Below are 6,496 nucleotides of genomic sequence, written 5' to 3'. Positions count from 1 at the left end.
GCAAAATGGAGATGTACTGTTTGGAGAATAACATACCTTTCAAAATTTTGCTTTTTGTTGGTACTTCTCTCACACATCCTCCTTTTATTGATGATCTTCTTCCCAATATCAAAGTGTTCTTCCAAATACCATCTCTTTGGTCCAACCAGTGAATCAAGGAGTTATAGCAGTTTTTAAAGGCCTACAACCTGAGGAGGACCTTTGTCCAGGCTATTGCTGCAACTGCGGAAGACAATGAGAAGATACCAGTGCAATTCTAGAAATATTACCGCATCCATGACTGCATCAGGAAGCTTGCTTGGGCTTGGGGTGATGTCACCAAGAAGTGTTTGAATGACATCTGGAAAAAGACACTCCAAGTGCATTGTCCATGACTTCAAAGGATTTGCCAAGGATGAGGAAGTTACAAAAATCAGCAAGGCTGTGGTTGAGGTGGCAAACAACTCTAATGTGGGCATGGATGAGGATGACATTGAGGATCAATTAGAGGTGGGTCCTGGGGAATTGACTAATGAGGAATTGTTGGAACTGGAATAGGAACGCATAGCTGAAGAAGAAGCAAGAGAACGCGAAACTGAAGAAGAAAAAGAACCCCCAAGAAAATTCACAGTGAAGGTTTAGCAGAAGCTTTTATAGTTGTCAACAATCTTCTTAAAATGTTTGAAAACATGGTCCCCCACACTGAAAAATTTTCATTAATAGGAATGTTTATGGTACATTATCTGCTTATAAACAAAGCTGTTATGAAAAAAAGAAACAGGCAAACCACCATGGACATATTTCTGAAAAGAGTGACACCTCCTCAAGAAGAACCTCAGACAGGTTCAGGAGATAGGTATTCCAGAAGAAGACAGTGTTATCATAGGAGATGACAGATATATGTTATTGCCTCTGAAGACCTTCCAGTGGGACAAGATGTGGAGGTGAAAGACAGTGATATTGATGATCCTGATCCTCTGTAGGACTAGCCTAATGTGAGTGCTTGTGTCTTCATTTTTAACAAAAAAAACTCTTAAAGTAGAATAAGAATAATTTAAAAATTTAAAATTGAAACTTATAGAATAAGGATATAAGAAAGAAAATATTCTCGTATAGCTATACAACGTGTGTTTTAAGCTGTGTTATTATGAAAACATCAAGAAGTTAAAAAAAGTTAAAGTTTTTAAAGTAAAAAAGTAAGCTAAGTTTAATTTATTATTGGATAAAGAAAAAATTTTTACTAAATTTGGTGTAGTCTAAGTGTACAGTGTTTACAAAGTCTACAGTAGTGTACAGTCACGACCTAGGCCTTCACATTCACTCATCACTCACTCGCTGGCTCACCCAGAGCAACTTCCAGTCCTACAAGCTCCATTCATTGTAAGTGCACTGTATAGTTGTATCATTTTTTTTGATCCTTTATATCATGTTCTTACTGTTCCTTTTCTTTGTTCAGATACGCAAATACCATTGTGTTACAGTTGCCTACAGTGTGCTGTACAATGACATGCTATACATATTTGTAGCCTGGGACCAATAAGCTACACCATATAGCCTAGTTATGTAGTGGCCTAAACCATCTAGATTTGTGTAAATACAGTCTTATGATGTCCACACAGTGATGAAATCGCCTGACATTTCTCAGAAAATATCCCTGTCATTAAGCATTAAGCAATGCATGACTTTATTTTGACCTTTGATTTCTTTCATCAGCATTTTGTAGTTTTCAGCAAAAGTACTTATGTGTCAGTAAGTGTAAGCAAATGATTGCTTAGGAGCAGTATATAAATTCAGAATCAGGAATGATGGTGATGCCAAACAGCCATAGATTATCCACATGGATGGCTGAGATAGTACCACCTTTGCTTTCTGATGGTTCAATATGCACAACTTTGTTTTATGCACAAAATTATTTAAAATATTGTATAAAATTATCTTCAGGCTATGTGTATAAGATTTATGTGAAACGTAAGTGAGTTTTATGTTTAGACTTGGATGCCATCCACAAGATATCTCATTAAGTATATGCAAATATTCCAAAATCTGAATAAAATCCCAAGCGTTTTGGATAAGAGATAATCAACCTGTGTATAGAAATACAATAGATTTTTGTATGTTAACCTTCTGTTGAGCCTTGCTGAGCCCAAATATTAGTTTTGGGAGGTTTTTATTTTTATTTTTTTGGAGATTCCTTGGGATTTTCCACATAGACAATCATGTCGTCTTCAAATAGGGAGAGTTTTCTTTCTTTTCAGTCTGTCTGCATTTTCTTTTCTTGCCTTTTTGTACTGGCTATAACTTTTAGTACTGTGTTGAAAAGGAGTGGTCTAGAGAGGACATCCTTTCCTTGTGGTCTTAGGGAGAAAGCATTCACTTTCACCATTAATTGTACTGTTGGCTATAGGTTTTGGCAGTGCTGTTTACCAAGTTGAAGTTGATAAAAAAAAGTATCAACATTTTAGTTGATATAGTCAAAGATAAAGTCTCAAGAGAAGTAAATACATTTAACTAAATGAGAGTAAAGCATATTAAAATATGTGAGACATAGCTAAAGCATTGCTGAGAGGGAAATTTCCTACCATTAAATGTATCCATTTGAAAAGGGGAAAGTCACATATCAATAATCTTTGTTCCCACCTCACAATCTCCTACAAAAAGATAAAAATAAACCCAAAGCCTACTATAATTGTGGATCGTCTGTTTTTCCTTTTAGTTCTGTAAGTTTTTGCCTCACATACATTGCAGCTCTTTTGTTGCTTAAACATTTCAGATTGCTATGTTGTCTTGGTGGATTGACCTTTCTATCATTATATAATGTCACTCTGTATGTGGTAATTTCTTTATTCTGAAGTCTACTTTATCTGATATTAATATAGGTGCACTTTAACAGTTTCAACTTTATAAAAGTATGTAGCAAAACAAGTTTATTGTGTATTCCTCTATTCCCATTTCTCTGAGTTTTTTTAGAAATCATGAGCAGGTGTTCAATTTTATCAAATGATTTTTATGCATAGATTGATATGATCATGTGATTTTCTAAATCTTGTTAATATGGTGGAATACATTGATTGTTTTTTTAATATTGAATCAGCCTTGCATCCCTGAAATAAACCTCACTTGGTCATGATGTATGCATCTTTTTACATATTGCTGAATTCTATTTGCTGATATTTTGTAAGATATTTTTGAATCTGTATTCATGAAGGATATTGGTTCTGTAGTTTTCTTTTTTGCGTGCTGTCTTTTTTGGGGGGGTATCATGGTATGAGTAGCTTCATAAAATGAACTGCAAAGTGTTCCATCCTCTTCTGTTTTTTGGAAACGATATGTAGAATTTGTGTTAATTCTTCTTTAAATATTTAGTAGAATTCTGTGAAACCATCTGGGCCTTCAGACTTCTTTTGTGAGAAATATTTTAGATGATGAATTACATTTCCTTTATAATTATAGGGCTACTCAAATTATCTATTTCATATTGAATGAGTTCTAGTTTTTGAAGAATTGCTCAATTTTATCTAAGTTGTCAAATTTGTGTTATAGGATCCTTTGTAATATTCCCTTATTATCCTTTTAATGTCTGCAGGGTCTATAGTGATATCCCTGTTCATTTCTGGTATTGGTGATTTGTGTCTTTTCTATTTCTTTCTTTGTCAGTTTTGCTAGGGATTAGTCAATACCTTGATCTTTTGAGGAGCCAATTATTTCTTTGATATATTCTATATTGTTTTTCTGTTTTTTTAATATTAATAATCTCTGCTTCTATCTTTATTATATCATTTCTTTTGCTTCCTTTGGGTTTATTTGTATCTTTTTAAAGGATTTTGAGATGGGGACAAAGATTATTGATTTGAGACATTTCCTTTTCTCAAATAGATACATGTTTGGTTGGAATTTTTCTCTTAGCACTGCTTTAGCTATGTGCCACATATTTTGATATGTTTTATTCACATTTTCATTCAGTTTAATGTATTTTTTATTTGTCCTGAGACTTCGTCTTTGACCTATGGATTATTTAGAAGTATGTTGCATAGTTTCCAGGTGTTTAAAGATTTTCCTGTTATCTTTCTGTTATTGATTTCTACTTTGATTCCACTGTTGTCAGAGAACATACTCTATAGTATTTTAATTTTTAAAAAATTTTTTGATGTTTGTTTCATAGCCCAAGATATGGTCTCTCTTGGCATATGTTCCATGGACAGTTTAATAGAGTATACTCTGCTGTTATGGGGTAAAATGCTCTCTATATATTGATTAGATCCTATTGATTGATTTTATTCTTCAGATATTATATATTCTTCATGATTTTCTGTTTAGTTCTATCAGTTGTTGAAAAAGGAGTCTTGAAGTCCTCAATTATATTGTGGATTGTCTATTTCTCCTTTCAGTTTGTTGTGTGGACATTTCGGATTACTATGTTATCTTGGTGGATTGACCTTTTTTATCATTACATAGTTCCACTTAGTATCTGGTAAATTTTTATGCTGAAGTCTTCTTTTTCTGATATTCATATAGTCACAGCTCCTTGCTGTTGATTTGTGTTTGCATGATATCTCTTTCTATCCTTTTATTTTTAACCTGCCTATGTCATTATATTTGAAGTTTAATTTCTTATAGACGGCATATAGTTGGATCATCGTTTTTAAATCCACTCTGCCAGAATCCACCTTTTAATTGGTATAGTAAGGCAGTTTACATTTAATGTACTTATGGATATGTTGGGAATATTATTTTTTTTCTGTTTCTACTGTTTTTCATTTTTCTGCTTTTTTATGCTTTCCTGTGTGTCACATAGACATTTTTTAGAATTCCATTTTAACTTATCTTTAGAGTTTTTGAGTGTCTCTTTGTATTGTTTTTTTAGGGGTTGCTCTTGGTGTTTTATATATATACATATGATGGTACTTCAAAAAATTTGTGGAAAAAATAGAATTAAAAGATAATATGAATCTTTCTATGAACTAATGGAAGTAACCTCATATATAACAAATAACAACTAGTGTTGTTACTTTACCAGTTTGAGTGAAGTATAGAAACCTTACTTGTGTTCCTTATCCTCTTTTATTTATAATTGTCTTAAGTATTTGCTCTACATATATTTAGAGCCCCATTAGACAATATTATAATTTTTGCTTCAACCGTCAAACATAATTTAAAAAAATAAGGAGGAGAGGTAAAATGTATTGTATTTACCCATATTTTTCCTTCCTGGTATTTCAAGGTTTCTAACCTTCTGGTAAGAGCATTTCCTTTAGCTATTCTTACACAGTGGGTCTGCTAGTAACAGTTTTCTTTAATCTGAGAATGTCTTGATTTACCTGTCATTACCAAAAGATATTTTTACTGGATATAGTATTCTGGGTTAACAGTTCTCTTCTTTATGCTCTTGAAAAATATTGCACTACTTTTTTTCTGGCCTCTATGGTTTCTGATTTTTTTTAAAAAAATCTGCTGTCATTCAAACTGTTTCTTTCTGGCAGCTGATTTTTTCTTTGTCATTAGTTTTAAGAAGTTTAACTCTGAATTGTCTTGGTATGGATTTCTTTGAGTTCATCCTGTTTGGGATTCACTAATCTTCTAGAATCTGTAATTTTATGTATTTTGCCAAATTTGTGAAGTCTTCAGCCTTTATTTCTTTGAGTACTTTTTCAGGCACTTCCATCATATGGAATAACCTCACTAATCTTTCTCTCCTTCCTCCCAAGTTCTGTTTTTTGAGGGGAATTCCCTTTTCCCATGTCATCTATGGCTCCTGGTTTTGCTGTTTAGAAGGTTCTCATCCATGACTACATCTCAAGTACATATTGAAGAACATCCTCTTTTTGTGGCATGCACAACTTTGGGAGCCTACTTTCTTCTGGTGCATTTTTGGATTCCCATAGTTCACTTTAGGGGTTAAATAGACACTTTTATAAATTAGATATGTGGTTTCTTTTTTAAAAAATTTCTCTCAAATGTTAGGCTTCCAGTTTAGCTCACTCCAGACAGTCTCATGTATAAGCAGCCATAGCCAAAAACTCTCTAGGTTTTATACTTAAAAACTCTGGTCTCTTACCTCAGACTTCTCTGATTTGCTCATTCTTTTCCTCAGCTAACCTGGGGCCATCTAAAACAATAGTCTTGCTCCTAGCTTGGCCCAAGTACAGGAAGTTACTGTGAGCCACGAATGCCTACATTAAAAAAAGAGAAAGATCCCAAATCAATAATCTAACTTTATACCTCTAGAAACGAGGAAAGAACAGCAAGAAAAACTCAATGCTAGCAGGAGGAAGGAAATAAAGATTAAAGAAGAGGTAATGAAATACAGAATATAAAAACAGTAAAATCAACAAAACCAGAAATTAGTTCTTTGAAAACATAACAAAATTGACAAAACTTTTACTAGACTGACCAAAAAAAAATACCTCAAATACTAAATTAGAAATGAAGGGACATTACTACCGATCTTACATTTTAAAAATGATAAGAGAATACTAAGAACAGTTGTACACCAACAATTTAGATAACCTAAATGAAATAG

This window comes from Galeopterus variegatus, unplaced genomic scaffold (assembly GCF_000696425.1).
Source record: "Galeopterus variegatus unplaced genomic scaffold, G_variegatus-3.0.2 Scaffold158, whole genome shotgun sequence".
NCBI lineage: Eukaryota > Metazoa > Chordata > Mammalia > Dermoptera > Cynocephalidae > Galeopterus > Galeopterus variegatus.
The sequence above is the reverse complement of the archived record's forward strand: the minus strand, read 5'-3'. Positions refer to the sequence as shown.